The sequence below is a fragment of the Scyliorhinus torazame genome, chromosome 5 (genome assembly GCF_047496885.1).
Source record: "Scyliorhinus torazame isolate Kashiwa2021f chromosome 5, sScyTor2.1, whole genome shotgun sequence".
NCBI lineage: Eukaryota > Metazoa > Chordata > Chondrichthyes > Carcharhiniformes > Scyliorhinidae > Scyliorhinus > Scyliorhinus torazame.
In genome coordinates this window covers 196,667,714-196,685,192 of record NC_092711.1, presented here as the reverse complement: position 1 = coordinate 196,685,192, position 17,479 = coordinate 196,667,714, and the positions used below count along the sequence as shown (strand labels likewise).

General features: G+C 49.9%; 1 protein-coding gene across 1 annotated transcript in view; it reads right to left on the bottom strand.

The window, feature by feature from the left end:
* LOC140420864 (gamma-aminobutyric acid receptor subunit alpha-3-like) overlaps positions 1 to 13,984 on the bottom strand; it is a 632,301-nt gene extending 618,317 nt beyond the window's left edge. Inside the window, exon 1 of the mRNA XM_072504959.1 lies at positions 13,440 to 13,984. The gene's annotated coding sequence lies outside the window, so the exon portion shown is untranslated. The remainder of the gene's footprint in view (positions 1 to 13,439) is intronic.
* Between the last annotated feature and the right edge of the window lie 3,495 nt (positions 13,985 to 17,479).

Here is a 17,479-nt window from a genome sequence, read left to right as displayed (position 1 = left end):
TTGGGTTACGGGGATAGAGTGGAAGTGAGGGTTTAACTGGGTCGGTGCAGACTCGATGGGCGAATGGCCTCCTTCTGCACTGTATGTTCTATGTCTATGTCTTTAATAACGGCCCTCGTATTATAATCCCTCGTATTCCACACCATGAATAAATTTGCAAGGCATGGAACACTGAATTGTATCCCACTTTACAACCACTAGGGGACCGTGCAATTCAGCTCTGGCGGGAGAACATCTTCCAAACAGAGAATCCAGTGCATTATCTCTAAACCTTCAAACTCCAATGAGTATAGGTCCAACATGCTCAACCTTTTCTCATAAGACAACTCCTTCATCCCAGCAGCAACCTAGTGACCTCTGAATTGCTGCCAATGTAAGTATATCCTTCCTTAAGTCATGATATGGAGATGCCGGCGTTGGACTGGAGTGGGCACAGTAAGAGGTCTTACAACATCAGGTTAACGTCCAACAGGTTTGTTTGGAGTCACTAGCTTTTGGAGCACTGCTCCTTCCTCAGGTGAATGAAGAGGTGGGTTCCAGAAACACATATATAGACAAAGTCAATGATGCAACACGATACTTTGAATGCGAGTCTTTGCAGGTAATTAAGTTTAAATAAAGGCCAACACTCCATGTGTCTTCCCACTTTCTTGCTGTAGCTGCATTTTCTGATATCGCTACAAAACACCTCTGTACTGCAGCATTAAACACTCTCTCTCCACTTAAATAATATTCTGCTTTTCTGTAATTCCTGCCAAAGTGGACAACCTCACACCTTTTGCCATTATACCGCATCTGCCAATGTTTTGCTCATTCACTTAATCTATCTATATCACTTTGCAAATTGTGTCCTCATGACTTGCGACATACTTATCTTTGTGTTATCACGGTCAAGGCATGAAGGAAAATACACAAACATACATTCATCAGCTGGACTACTTTAAAATACTTTTTTAAATGCTTTTAAAAATAGACAATTGCTGAGTTGTCAAGATGGCTGCAGCTGGTCACATGCTGACTTCCAGAAGTTTCAGAACAAGCAAAGGCTCATACCTCAAATGCCTGGAATGTGACCACTCCAGCTAAGCCAACACAATGTCCTCGCAGATGAACAGTCTGCCCCAGCCACTTATGAGCAAAGGCATTGTGTAAGCCCTAACCTTCCAATAATGGTGCTATTGGCCAGAGCATTAATTGTCCTAACTCAATGGTTTCAACAAGGGGGCTACATTTAGTCAATCCAAAACCAGTGTCTCCAAGAACAAAAGAAATCCTGACTCCAAGGAAACACCTCAAAGTGCCAGCCATCCTTTGTTCAGCTGCACTGTAGTATTGTCCTGTGGAACTGCGAACTCTGCAGTTACAGTTTAACCTCCAATGAGAACAGAACTCCTGTGCTACAAAATGTAACATCTCAAGGTTTGCAGAAGATACCAAGTTAGGTGGGAGGGTGAACTGTGACGAGGATGCAGGGATCCTACAGCATGATCTGGACAGGTTGGGAGAGTGGGCAAATCACTGGCAGATGCAATATAATTTGGATAAGTGTGAGGTTATTCACTTTGGAAGAAAAAACAGGAAGGTAGATTACTACCTGAATGGTTGTAAATTGGGAGAGGGGAGTGTGCAGTGGGACCTGGATGTCCTTGTGCACCAGTCGCTGAAAGTAAGTATGCTGGTGCAGCAGGCAGTAAAGAAGGCTAATGGTACGTTGGCCTTCATTGCGAGAGGTTTCAAGTGCAGAAGCAGGGATGTGTTGCTGCAATTGTACAGGGCCTTGGTGAGGCCACACCTGGAATATTGTGCGCAGTTCTGGTCTCCTTTTCTGAGGACTGATGTTCTTGCTCTCAAAGGAGCACAGCGAAGGTTTACCAGACTGATTCCAGGGATGGCGAGACTGTCATATGAGGAGAGGTTGACTAGGTTAGGATTGTTCTCGCTGGAGTTCAGAAGAATGAGGGGGGATCTCTTAGAGACTTATAAAATTCTCACAGGACTGGACAGGATAGATGCAGGGAAGATGTTACCAATGATGGGTGTGTCCAGAACCAGGGGCGAAATTCTCCGGAAACAGCGCAATGTCCGCCGACTGGCGCCCAAAACGGCGCAAATCAGACGGGCATCGCGCCGCCCCAAAGGTGCGGAATGCTCCACATCTTTGGGGGCCGAGCCCCAACATTGAGGGGCTAGGTCGGCGCCGGACGAATTTCCGCCCCGCCAGCTGGCAGAAAAGGCCTTTGGTGCCCCGCCAGCTGGCGCGGAAATGACATCCCCGGGCGGCGCATGCACGGGAGCGTCAGCGGCCGCAGACGGCATCCCCGCGCATGCGCAGTGGAGGGAGTCTCTTCTGCCTCCGCCATGGTGGAGACCGTGGCGGAGGCGGAAGGGAAAGAATGCCCCCACGGCACAGGCCCGCCTGCGGATCGGTGGGCCCTGATCGCGGGCCAGGCCACCATGGGGCCACCCCCCGGTGCCAGATTGCCCCGCGCACCTCCCAGGACCCCGGAGCCCGCCCGCGCCGCCTTGTCCCGCCGGTAAGGTAGGTGGTTTAATTTACGCCGGCGGGACAGGCATTTTAGCGGCGGGACTTCGGCCCATCCGGGCCGGAGAATCGAGCGGGGGGGCCCGCCAACCGGCGCGCCGCGATTCCCGCCCCCGCCGAATCTCTGGTGCCAGAGACTTCGGCAACCGGCGGGGGCGGGATTCACGCCAGCCCCCGGCGATTCTCCGACCCGGCGGGGGGTTGGAGAATCTCGCCCCAGGGGTCACAGTCTGCGGATTCAGGATAAACCATTTCGGACAGAGATGAGGCAACATTTCTTCACACAAAGAGTGGTGAGCCTGTGGAATTCATTACCACGAGAAGTAGTTGATGCTAAAACATTGAATATATTCAAGAGGTGGCTGGATATAGCACTTGGGGAGAATGGGATCAAAGGCTATGGGGAGAAAGCAGGATTAGGCTATTGAGTTGGATGATCAGCCATGATCATGACAAATGGCGGAGCAGGCTCGAAGGACCAAAAGGCCTCCTCATGCTCCTATCTTCTATGTATCTGTGTATCTATATCTACCATCAAACAAGTGGCAGCAGAAAGCAACCCTCCCAATTGCTGGAACTTTGGAACTTGTCCCTCCAAGACTAAGTGACTCGATGTTCCTTCCCTCATCATAGAAGTCTTGCTTCGGAAAGATGGATCACCCTACAATCCATCAACTTCTCCGCAGCAGGAACATTCCATTCGACATCAGGGTCGGAATGCTCTGCAACTTGGGGGGCCGAGCCCTCACCTTGAAGGGCTAGGCCCGCGCCGGACGAATTTCCGCCCCGCCAGCTGGCGGAAAAGGACTTTGGTGCCCCGCCAGCTGGTGCGGAAATGACATCTCCGGGCGGCGCATGCGCGGGAGCGTTAGCGGCCGCTGACAGCATTCCCGCACATGCGCAGTGGAGGGAGTCTCTTCCGCCTCCGCCATGGTGGAGACCGTGGCGAAGGCGGAAGGGCAAGAGTGCCCCTACGGCACAGGCCCGCCCGCGGATCGGTGGACCCCGAACGCGGGCCAGGCCACCATGGGGTCACCCCCCGGTGCAAGATCACCCCGCGCCCCCTCCCCCCCAGGACCCCGGAGCCCGCCCGTGCCGCCTTGTCCCGCCGGTAAGGTAGGTGGTTTAGTCTACGCCGGCGGGACAGGCATTTTAGCGGCGGGACTTTGTCCCATCCGGGCCGGAGAATCGCGGGGATGTTCCGCTCCACTGCGCATGCGCGGGGATGCCGTGAGCGGCCGCTAACGCTCCCGCGGATTTGCCGCCAAGCAATGTCATTTCCGCGCCAGCTGGCGGGGCACCAAAGGCCTTTCCCGCCAGCTGGCGGGGCGGAAATCAGTCCGCCGCGGGCCTAGCCCCTCAAGGTTAGGGCTCAGCCGCTCAAGATGCGGAGGATTCTGCACCTTTGGGGCGGCGCGATGCCGGACTGATTTGCGCCGTTTTTGGCGCCGGTCGGCGGACATTGTGCCGATTACGGAGAATTTCGCCCCTTATTCTGGACTCTGGACTCTGGACATGTGTAAAGGCCCAACCTGTATTTTATTTTTGTCACGTCCTGAACCTTTTTGCTTATCCCCCGTTTATTGTGTGAATGTAACAGGGATGCACGTCGCAAAACCCTCTCTCACGTGTGTATTAAAATAAACCAACCCTTTATATTTTATCTTACCTCGGGTTTGCTGTGCACGTTACTCAGTGAGGATTGGAGCATTTCCAAATTTAAGGGTTGGGGGAAATAAAGCCACCATTTATTAAGGGAGAAATCAAGTTTTAAAAACACCTTAGCGTTTATGGACGTGTAGAGAGCGGGGAAATCAGGGCTGTTTTAATTGATCCCGTCACCTGTCTGCAACAGCATCATCAGCAAATTTGGCTACATTACAGTCGGTCGCTACATTCAACTCATTAATATAGACCATAAATATTGAGGCCTCACCAATGATCTCTATGGCACTCAACTAATTACGGTTTGCCAACTTGGAAGTAAAGAATTTATCCCGACTCATTGTTTCCTGTTAGTTAACCAATCTTCTGTCCATGTTAATATATCATTCACAATTGTATAAGTCTAGTCTTGTGTAGCAACCTTTTATGAGGCACCTTATCAAACACCTTTTGGAAATACAAATATATCTGGTTGAGGTACCCTCAATAACGACGCTTAGAGTGTAAACGGTAAAGAAGGCTTTATTAGACTAAGAACCATGCTAGAGCTGAGACATGTGCTAACTGCTGTACAGCCCACAAGTCAGCCCTTTATATATAGCTCACAAATGGGCGGAGCCAGAGGCAGAGTCCCCAGGGTTCCAAACCCGGTCTTAAAGGGGACATCACCTTACATGACGTTAAGGCAGTAACCGTTCATCACATTCACCCCCTGTTTAAAAAGAGTCCGGCGGGGGTGAAGTGTCATCATAGATCCATCCGTCTCGGTGGCTGGATCGTCCCCCTAGACGTCCTCAGTTCAGGCGGTGGTGCGGCGGGCACAGACGTCCTTTTTGAGTGCACATCCGGGAGCACAGCGGTCGGAGCTTCGGTCCGTGTCGGGGCAGGGGGACTAGGCAGGGCCGTGGGTAGCGGTACCGGCGCCGGCGGGGTGTGTAAAGGGGGGTAGCGTGGTAGGTGCTCACCAATGCGGGGTAGGGCCGGAAGGGGTGTGTTGTAGGAAGCGACGGGTCCTGCAGGGGCGCGGTGCGGGAAGGGGCGTCTGTGGTGGGGGATCCAGCGGGTGCCAGATCCCGGAGGGAAACCGTATCTTGCCTGCCGTCGGGGTACTCAACATAGGCGTAACTGGGGTTGGTGTGGAGCAGTCAGACCTCTTCGACTAGGGGGTCCGTTTTATGGCTCCTCGTGTGCCTCCGGAGAAGAACAGGTCCCGGAGCCATCAGCCAAGGTGGAAGCGAGACCCCGGAGGTAGACTTCCTGGGGAAGAGAAACAATCGGTCGTGAGGGGTCTCATTCGTGGCCGTGCAGAGGAGTGACCTAATGGAGTGTAGGGCATCGGGTAGGACCTCCTGCCAGCGGGTGGTTGGGAGACTTCTCGACCGCAGGGCCAGAAGGACAGCCGAACACTGTTGCGTTCTCCCTCTCCACCTGCCCATTTCCCCATGGGTTATAACTGGTCGTTCTGCTCGAGGCGATGCCTTTGCTGAGCAGATACTGACGCAGTTCATTGCTCGTGAACGATGTACCCCGGTGGCTGTGGATATAAGCGGGGAAACCGAACAGGGTGAAGATGCTGTGCAGTGCCTTAATCACAGTGGCTGAGTCATGTCAGGGGAGGGAATAGCGAATGGGAAACGGGAGAACTCATCGATCATGGTGAGGAAATAGGCATAATGATTGGTGGATGTGAGGGGCCCCTTGAAGTCCACGCTCAGTCGCTCAAAGGGACCCGAGGCCTTCACGAGCCGAACCTTGTCTGGCCGATAGAAGTGTGGTTTGCACTCCGCACAGATCTGGCAGGCCCTGCCCATGGCCTTGACCTCCTTGGTTGAGTAAGGTAGGTTGCGGGACTTGATAAAATGGACGAGCCGGGTAACCCCCGGATGGCAGAGGTCATTGTGGATGGCTTGCAGGCGGTCGTCCTGCGCGATGGCACATGTGCCGCGGGACAGGGCATCTGGGGGCTCGTTGAGCTCCCCTGGACAATACTTGATATCGTACGTGTAGGTGGAGAGTTCGATCCTCCATCTCAAAATGTTATCGTTTTTTATTTTGCCCCGTTGCGTGTTATCGAACATATAGGCGACTGACCGTTGGCCGGTGACGAGGGTAAACCTCCTACCAAGGGTCCGCCGAACTTCAGTGTCAGGCTTCGGTGGCTGCACTGGAAATCCAGTCTGAGCAGCAGGGGGCACAGAGGTGAGGGAGGATATAAAATTTGAAATGGGTGTTTTTGGCACCCTGGATCGAGAGATCCGCAATACAGTACCCCTCAATTTGTACCGAGTGGGACACGGATGCGAGGGCTATGGTTTGGGATGCGGGATGTAGGGAGCAGCGCCTTACCGTTTCAGGGTGGATAAAGCTCTCCGTGCTCCCGGAGTCGAAGAGGCATGCAGTGTCGCGCCCGTTGACCTGGACCTGCATCACAGAGTTCTGCAGGTGTTTTGGCCGAGTTTGGTCGAGGATGATTGCTCCCACTCGTGGGTAATCGGAGTCCTCAGCCGAGTCGGACTCGTAAAATGGCCGCAAGTGTCGGGTCGAGAAGATGGCCGCCACCAAGATGGCCGCTCCCATGGTTCGCATAGGCTGATGACGCGTCAGAAGGGGACGTGTCGGGTCGGTGCGCAGCCGCATTGTGAGGCCTGCGGGCCTGAGAGCCTGATTTTAGAGCTGGCTGTTCTTTGTTTTTCTGGTCCCTGGGTCTGGACAGGCAGACCCTCGCAAAATGCCCTTTCTTCCCGCAGTCGCTGCAGATCGCGGAGCGGGCGTGAATGCTGGCCCTGCCCACAGAAGTAGCACAGTGTGTCCCCATGGTGAGCGGGTCGCCGCGTGGCGCAGGCCTGTAATACGGCTGAGTCTGAGGAAGTCCAGGGGGGGCTCGCAGAGTCCGCGGGGTACGTACCCAAGTTATGTCGGGCCACCTCCAGCGAGGAGGCGAGCGTTAGCGTGTCCTGGAGGTCTTTTGCCCCTTTTCCGAGCAGCCGCTGCCGGATGTAGGTCGAGCGGATGCCGGACACGAAAGCGTCTCTGATGTGCAGGTTCATATGGACTTCCCTTGTCACATCCTGATGGTCACAGTCCCTGGCAAGCGCGGTGAGTTTCTCGCCGAATTTGTCTAGCGATTGCCCCGAGCGCTGCCAGTAGGTAGAGAGCAGATGCCTGGCGTGTACCTCATTGATGGGCTTGACAAACCGCTTGTGGAGTAACTCGACCGCCTCTTCATAAGTCGTCGCCTTTTCGAGCGTGGCGGAGATTCTGTGACTCACCCGGGCGTGGAGTAGGCGCAGCTTGCGTGGCCCCAGGATGGGAGTCTCTGTGGAGTCCAGGTAGGCCTCGAAGCACCGCAGCCAGTATTTAAAAATTTCCTTCACCTCCGGAGTCCGTGCTTCCAGGTTGAGCCTCTCCGGTTTTAGGCCTGCGTCCATCCTGAATCTAGTTTAGTCTAATAAATTGAGGTATTCTCAATAACGACGCTTAGAGTGTAAACGGTAAAGAAGGCTTTATTAGACTAAGAACTATGCTAGAGCTGAGACATGTGCTAACTGCTGTACAGCCCACAATGCAGCCCTTTATATATAGCTCACAGATGGGCGGAGCCAGAGGCGGAGTCCCCAGGGTTCCAAGCCCGGTCTTAAAGGGGACATCACCTTACATGATGATAAGGCAGTCATCGTTCATCACACTGGTTTAGCTCAGTGAGCTAGACAGCTGGTTTGTGATGCTGAACAAGGCCAGCAGCGTGGGTTCAATTCCCGTACCAGCTTACCCAAACAGGCCCCGGAATGTGGCGCCTAGGGGCTTTCCACAGTAACTTCATACTTGTGACAATAAAAGATTATTATCTCCCCCTTTACTCATCCTTTTTGTTACATCTTCAAAACATTCTTATAAAGTTAGCAAAAACTATTTCCCTTTCACAAAACCATGTTGAGTCTGCATGATTGTATTAGGATTTTCTAAATGTCCTGATACAACCTCCCGAACAATGGATTCTAAGGGCGGCACAGTGGCGCAGTGGTTAGCACTGCTGCCCCGGGTCACTGTCATGTGGAGTTTGCTCATTCTGCGTCTCACCACCACAACCCAAAGATATGCGTAGGTAGGTGGAGTGCCCATGCTAAACTGCTCCTTAATTGGAACAAAAATGAATTGGTTACTTTAAATCTTTTGAAAAATAAAGAAAAATAACAATGGATTCCCGCATTTTCCCAATGGTTAACGTTTGGCTAAGAGGCCTATAGTTTCCTACTTTCTGTCTTGCTCCTTTCTTCATCTGCAACAAAATTCTGCTGGACCCTTTCCAGAATCTGGATAATTTTGGAAAATCATAACTAATTAATTCACTGGGTCGGATTTCCCATGCAATCGGCCATGTGTTTCATGGAGGCGGCCCGCCATTGGCTTCTGGCAGAATCTTCTGGTCTCGCCAATGGAGTTTCCTGCTAAATGCACCCCTCGCTGCTGGGAAACGCACAATGGAAGTGTGCGCCGTCGGCAGGTCTCGCAGATCCTGCTGGCATGAATTCCCGGATAAGTCCGGTCATTAACTCAGCAACCACTTCTTTTATGACCTGAGCATGCAAGCTTTCAGGTCCAGGAGACCTTAGTCCCGTTAGCTTTCCTCGTACTTTCTCTGCAGTGATTGTAATTGTTTTAAGTTCCTCTTTCCTTTTTGACCCCTGCTTTTCTAATGTTCTTGGAATGCTTTTTGCGTCTTCTACTGTGACATTTGCTTATGACATAAAACTAAGTGGCAATGTAAGTCGCAAGGCTTCCAGAGTACTTGGCCAGGCTAAGTGAATGGGCAAGAACATAGCAGGTGAAATATAATGCGACAAAGTGTGAGGTTCTCCAATTTGCTGGAAAGAAACAGAAAGGTATTTCTTAAATGGTGAGAAGTTAGGAAGTACTGGTGTCCAAAGGGCTCTGGTGTCCTTGTTCATGAGGCACCAAAATCAAACAGGCAGGTGTAGCAAGCAATAAGGAAGGCAAATTGTATGCCTTGCCATCGCAAGGAGATTTGAGTGCAAGAGTGAAGATGTCTTGTGACAATTAGATCGAATCTTGGTGAGACCACACTTATGTACAGTTTTGGTCTCCATCAAAGGAAAGATATACTTGCTATAGAGGGAGTACAAGGAAGATGCACCAGATTAATACCTGCGATGGCAGGATTGTCTTATGAGTAGAGAGTGAAGAAACTGGGCCTGCATTCTCTAGAATTTTGAAGAATGGGGGGTGACCTTATTGAAACTTACAAAATTCATACAGGGTTATTGGCTCTTGAGTCTAGAACCACGGAACACAGTCTCATTATACGGGATGGGGCATTTAAGACTGAAATGGTGAGGAATCTCTTCACTCAGAAGGTGGTGAACCTTTGAAATTCTCTACCCCAGAGGGCTGTGGAAGATCAGTCATTGAACATGTTCAAGACAGAAATCGATAGATTCCTAGATACCAATGACATCAAGGGTTATGGAGAGAGTGGGGGCAATTCCCCGAGCCCTGCGCCGGGCCGGAGAATCGGCGCAACTGCGCCACGACGCCACGACACTGGCGCGCGATTCTCCGAGGTGCGGAGAATTGCCGCCATTTGCGCCAGCGCGTGAATCAGCGGGGCCGCCGATTCTTCGGCCCGAATGGGCCGCACGGCCGCTGCGATACGACAGAGTCCCGCCGGTGCCGTTCACCCCTGGTCGCTGCTAGCGGGAACTCTGCGCGAGCGGTCGGGGGGCGAGGGGGGCTCCTTCACCTGGGGGGCTTCCGATGGGGTCTGGCCCGCGATCGGGGCCCACTGATCTGCAGTCCGGCCTCTCCATCCCCGGGCCTACTTTCTGGCACGGCCGGCCCCTGAACACCGACGCCATCTTGAGTCGGGGCCGGCGCGCTAAAGAAGTCCCCCACGCATGCGCAGGTTGGCGCTGCGGCCATTTGGCGCCGTGAAAGGAGACTGGAGCGGCATGAACCGCTTCAGCACTGTGCTGGCCCCCTGTGGGGGCCAGAATCGGTCGTACCTGGGCCCGGTTCGCGCCGTCGTGAAACGCGACGGCGTTTACGACGGCGTGAACACTTGGGCTCCATACTGGAGAATCGCCCCCTATGTTTGAAAGTGGCATTGAAGGAGGTAGGTGATCTGTCATGGTCTAACTGAATGGTGAAGCAGGCTTGATGGGCCAAATAGCCTACTCCTGTTCCTGTGTTCCACGAATGGGTTCCTGATCTACTCTGGATTGACCTTCAAAGTACCGTTGCTAATGATGGCCTGACAATTAATGACAACAGCCACATTTTCTGCAATGCAGAATGGCCTACCCCACCTCCAATATTCCTATGTTCCTGTATGTCACTGAAATTCCATCAATCACAATACAGTTATATACCATTTGTAACTTTACATTAATTGTATCATTTGTTACATCACTGCAATGAAATGACATCAGGGCCATATGATGTCAATGACACCAGCACCATTTGCCATCATTGACATCACAACCATCAGCGATCTCTGGCATCGCAACCAAATGTCATTAATGACAAATTGCCATGTGTTATCTATAACATCATGGACAGGTCTGATTATTGATGTCAAAGGCCATGTGCTCTCATTGATACCGCATCCCTAAGACATCAATTATATCACAGCCATCTCCTGGCAATGACATCAGATCCATTTACCATAAGTGACATCACAGCCACGTAACATCAGCAGTGACATTCCAACCATGTGCCACCTTTGATAGCACACCAGTGTGACATCAATGACATCATAGCCAGGTGACATCAGTGATACAACAGTCATGTGACATCATTGACATCATAGCCAGGTGACATCAATGATACCATAGGCAAGTGACATCATTGATATCAGAGCCAGGTGACATCAGTGATACCACAGGCACGTGATATCAGTGATACCACAGCCTTGTGACATCATTGACATCATAGCCAGGTGACATCACTGATACCACAGTCACGTGATACCATTGACATCATAGCCAGGTGCCTTCAGTGATACCTCAGGCTGTGACATCATTGACATCATATCCAGGTGACATCAATGATACCACCATCAGGTGACATCAGTGATACCACAGTTATGTGACATCATTGATGCCTCAGTCAGGTGCCATCAGTCAAACTGCAACCAATTATAATCAGTGATGTCACAAAGTGTTTCTTACAGTAACATGACATTCATCTGCACTGAGTGACATCACATCCTTGTGCCATCATTGCCAGAATCAAAAAAGATGGACTCGCTCCAATTGCTCTTGCTGAGAGATTGCATGGTCTGTGAAAGTTAAATATTCTCCTACTGTACTGTGGCCATTCTATAATATAATGTTGCATCTTTCACATCATAATCACATCAGAACCTTCAATAACATTGTATTCATGGGTCACAATGATAGCACGATAATGCTCCACGAAAGACATCGTAGCCATATGTCAAAGGTGGCACTTCAGTGCCAGCTATCCAGCCATGTGATATTACTAAAGACATTGTCATGCATCCATTGTAATATTTCATCCCAGTGTTGTTAGCGGAAACCTAGCCTGTGCCTTTAATATATCAAATCAATTTATCATCAGTGACAACAAAATCATGTGTCATCAGTGACATATAACCCAGTATCAACACTGACATCAAAACCATATGACACAAGTGAAATCAAAGTAATGTGTCACCAGTGACATCATAGCCCTGTGTCATTAAGTTCATCATAGCCCTATGTCATCAATGACACAGTAGCCCCATGTCATCAATAACATCACAGTCATGTGACACAAGTGACATCAAAGTAATGTGTCATCAATGACATCATAGTCATGTGGCATTAACGACATCAAATGTGCACAAAACAATGCCTTCCCAGAACCTAGTGATTCATCAACCGTGACAGGATTACTATGACTGAGCTTCTGGTATTGGCCTTTGTCAAACAATGTTTTCAAAGCTCATTATTACACCAAGATTTAGAACGTGGTAAATGTGAAGATGTTTGTGAACAGGCCAATGAAAGGATAAACATGTCTCATACGAGAGCATGTTTAATTAAATTGTATAGTGAGGGGATTTTTTGCATTTCAAATAAGCATCTTGGTTAGTTGTCTCTGTTTGATTATTGACACTGCTGCTTAGAAACAACTGTGAGTTGTGCCTGCTGTATAGTCAGTGCTTCTGGTTTTCAGAAATAAATCAAAGACATTGATACAGTAAATCACGTCAGTCGTTTATTTTGTTGCCAAACAGAAAGAGGACAAAATGTTTAATGTTGGGGTGTGCATACTCACAATTTCATTGTGTGAAATAAGAGGTCACTTTTTGTTAACTCTGAGGGCTGGGATGTTTTTGGCAGCTGGTGTATTCAGAGTCCGCACCATGTCTACAAGCAATCAGATGAGCCCATCTGAGCTCCTACTGTGACAAAATACAACGAGGTGCAGATGTGCACAACATAAACATAGCAGCAGTGGGGAGGAAAATATCTGCCTTTTTGCAACAATTAAAACTGATCAAATCTTCAAATCCTACACACAAAATTCTATTTTTATTTTGCAAATGCACATGCCACAAACACCTGGCTCCATCAGTGTGATGCCCAATCATTTTTACTGCATGTCTACATCATATGCGACCATGAAAAGCACAATGAAAAGTCAAACAGGGTTGGCAGTCTGTGCTATATACTGAATTTATGGGGAAGCTGCAGAAATGAATCCAGCAATGATTAGAGCAGCAGAAACATGTACATGATTTCCATTTCTTTATAAACAATCAGTTGGATCAATGATCAATTAGAGGCACATTTTTTAAATGCAGTCTCTCTTCTTGGGGCTACATAACATTCCCTGAGCAATAAGTTCATTACAGTTTTTTACAGTGATTTAAAAAAACCATGAATCCAGTCTCAGCAACAAAAATAATCTCCTTTTGTGAACTTGAATTTTAAACATAATTTTTGGGGTGTTTTGTTGAACATATTTTCAAGCCTCTAATTGAGGGCTCAGAATCAAAGTCATCACATTGAATTGCTGAATTATTTTTTTCATGAGGGACTTATTCGTGACTCGCTGGACATGATACGTTAAAGGCACATTCTAAGAATACAGCCAGAATCATTCTCCCCTGCGGGGCCCAAGTTTTGCCTCATAGTTTGACTGAATGTTTTACAATATTTTCAAACACAAAAAGAATTTTAAACTAGTATGTAATACTGCTCACCTTTAAAAATGATTTATATTCACAACACCCTTTGGATATCAGGCAACAAATACTTTGTTTCATCCATCCTGTATTCCTGGTTATTCCTCTCTTTCTCTCTCACTCCCTCTCTCTTCATTCTCTGTAGCTAGACCTCTAAGACATTTTGTGGAACCGTCCCTTCTGTAGTTCAACCTCAGACGTATTTTTCAAATAAATTGATTCAGTTTAGATTCCAAAATGTTGGATTCAGACCCCATGCATTAACACATTTCCAGATCCATAGTTATTGCACTCTGACTCTTCCAACAAGCTGGATGCTGATGTTTGAAGATGATGACTTTTTTCAGACAATCCTTGATTATTATTTTGTCTGGGATTGGAATCACAAATTCCAACATCTCCTCTCCTCTGACAGAGCACACTGCATTCAGCTCAAACAGCAGCCAGACTAGCACTGCAAGCAGACTACACAATAAGCAATCGCTCAGCTCTTACCAGTGCCGGGATTTTTTTTTTTTTAAATACATATCCTCGTGCTGCTGCAGTCTCACTAATATCCCACAGTGTGTCTGGGAGATGTTGTTTCTAGAAAGAGAAGATTATATATGTTTGCTGCTTTTTCTCCCCCACTGACAGTGGCACATCAGATTCCCCGGAGGTGGATTCAGTGATGTCTGACCTGTTCAAATCAGAGGATGCACAGACACACTTACTCACACACAAATAAAGACATGCATGCACAGAAACATGCAGAAACATAGGCAGATACACACAAACGCACAAACTGAAATACTTACAGGCACACAAAGATTCGCATCACATTTTCTTTCTCACACGCTGCACATACATGAGCACTTAGAAAAACACACATAAACACACTCTCACAGAAACACACTCTCACAGAAACACGCACAAACAGAAACATGCACACATCACAGAAACACCCACACACAGAACACGGACACACAGAAATACTCACACACCAAAATGGCACACAGAAACACGCACAGGCAGAAACACATACAGAGAAGTGCACATACAGAAACAGGTGCACACAGAAACATGCACACACAGAAATATGCACACAAAAACACATGCAGAAACACACAAGAAACACACACAAATGGAAGGACTCTCAAACATGCACAGAAACACTTATACACACACAGAGAAGCACTTACACACACTCACATATACACACAGGCATGTTCCTGTGCAGTATGGTTCTTTGTTTTTTCTTTGTTCTTTGAAACATACACACACAGAAACACAAACACACAAAGAATCACATACAAAGAAACACCCACACAGAAACATAAACATTCACGGAAAAATATACCCAGAAACACACACGCACACTCAGGAGGCAGTGGTGTAGTAACATTGTCACTGGACTAATAATCCAGAAACGCAGGGTAATGCTCTGGGGACCTGGGTTCGAATCCCGCCAGGGCAGATGGTGGAATTTGAATCCAACAAAAATTCTGGAATTAAAAGTCTACTGATGACCATGAAACCGATTGTAGTAAAAACCCACCTGGCCCACTAATGTCCATTAGGGAAGGAAATCTGCCGTCCTTACCTAGTCTGGCCAAATGTGACTCCAGACCCACAGCAATGTGGTTGACTCTAAGGGATGTGACCAAGCCAATGCTCAATTCCTATGAATGAATAAAAAAAACACAGAAACACAGTCACGCTCATGTACACATAGGAATATACCCATAAATACACATGCTCACACAGAAACATCCACACTCGCACAGAAATGCACACACACAGAAACACACACACACACTGAAACACATATACACAGAAACATAGACACACAGAAACACACATAGAAACACACACTCACACAGAAATACACATACAGAAGCACACACACAAAAACACACAGACACACACACCGAAACATGAATATGCAGACACAGAAACATGCTCTTGTACAAAACCCACACAGAGAAACAGACAGAATAACATACAAGCATACATAAAAACAAAGACACACCAACGCATATACACACACACATCCCACCACTCATTCAAGCACAAAAACATACATATAAATATTCACACACATCCTCACATCTGTACATGCACAGGCACAAGAACAGTCATACACATTTTAATCCATTACACACTTGCCACGTTCAGTTCAGACACAAGAATATTTCACACACTAAACTGCGCCTTGTTCCAATTCTATTAACATTCATCGGAGAAAATCCTGTTTATCTGGAACACTTAATACCTACTGAGAAATTATAAAAGGGGATTTTCCATTACTATGGTAACCGATACAAGGAGCAGCATCTACAAATTTCCCCAATTTCTCTTCACTGTGTGTAGTTTTATTCTAATTTGTTTTAGATGATCAGATGTACATTCTTTTATTCAAATGCAGACAATTGTTTTTTCCATGAAAAAACATTTTATGCCTCCAGTTTCCACCAATTGTTATTTTGAGGCTTGCCGGAGTTCTCTGGTCATTCTGGTTCAACATCACTAAACATGTGTGAGACATGTCACTTCCAAAATAGTATGTGTAATGCACATAAACAATGCACTGAAACACTGAGTCTGTGTAATCCCAACGATCAATTCATTGAAATACTGGATGGGATTCTCCAATCCCGCAGCAAAGTGTCCACGCTGTCGTAAACGGCGTCGCGTTTTACGACGGCGTGAATGGACCGCTCCCACGTCTAATTCTGGCTCCTACAGGGGGCCAGCATGGCGCTGGAGCGGTTCGTGCCGCTCCACCTGCAGATCCCGGTGCGAACTGGATGCCGAGGGATCCGTGCATGCGCAGTGGCGCTGCCATCAACGCGCGCACGCGCAGTGGCCTCCTTCAACGCGCCGGCCCCGACGCAACATGGCGCAGGGCTACAGGGGCCGGCACGTAGGAAAGGAGGCCCCCAGCCAGAGAGGCCAGCCCGCCGATCGGTGGACCCTGATCGCGGGCCAGGCCACATCGGAGGCCCCCCCCCCGAGGGTCGGACCCCCCTCTCTCCCTAACAGGCTGCCACCCGAACCTTACACGCCGAGGTCCCATCGGCGTAGAGCAGGTTAGAACGGCGGTGGTGGGACTTGGCTCTTTTCCTGCGGGCGCTCGGCCCACCTGGGCCGGAGAATCGGCGGTTCGGCCGCATAGAGCTGCCCACAACCGGCGGAGCGCCAACCACACCGGCAGCAATAGCGCCGATTCTCTGAACTGCAGAGAATCGCGTGCTGGCGTCGGGGTGGCATGGCCCGTTCACGGGGATTCTCTGGCCCGGCGCAGGGCTTGGAGAATACCGCCCACAGTGTGTAATCCCGATGATCAATACATTGAAATACTGGGCGGGATTCTCCGACCCCCCACCGGGCCGGAGAATCGCCGGGGAGCGGCATGAAAATTCAGTGGGGGCAGGAATCACGCAGCGCCGGTCGGCGGGCCCCCCCCCCCCCCCCCCCCCCCCCCGGCGATTCTCCGGCCCGCGATGGGCTGAAGTCCCGCTGCTGTCATGCCAGTCCCGCCGACGTGAATCAAACCACCTACCTTATCGGCGGGACTGGCGGCACGGGCGGGCTCCGGGGTCCTGGGCGAGGTCGCGGGCGATCTGGTCCCGGGGTGGTGCCCCCACAGTGGCCTGGCCCGCGATCGGGGCCCACCGATCCGCGGGCGGACCTGTGCTGTGGGGGCACTCTTTTCTCTCCACCTCGGCCACAGCCTCCACGATGGCCGACGCGTAAGAGACACCGCCTCTGCGCATGCACGGGGATGACAGCAGTGGCCGCTGAAGCTCCCGCATTGAAATACTGGGCGCGATTCTCCCATGCCGCGCCGTATGGGAGAATCGCTGTTCGCGCCATTTTTCCCGCGCCGCCGATCCGACACCGACAGGCGATTCTCTGAGGAGCGGAGAATCGGCGCCATTTGCGCCGGTGCTTTTGGCGGGCCGCCAGTCGCGATCCGCTGCCTGTGGCCGGGCCGCCGATTCTCCAGCCCTGATGGGCCGAGCGGCCGCGCGGAATTCTGCACGTAGCGTCGGGGTGCGGCCTGTGGGGCGGGG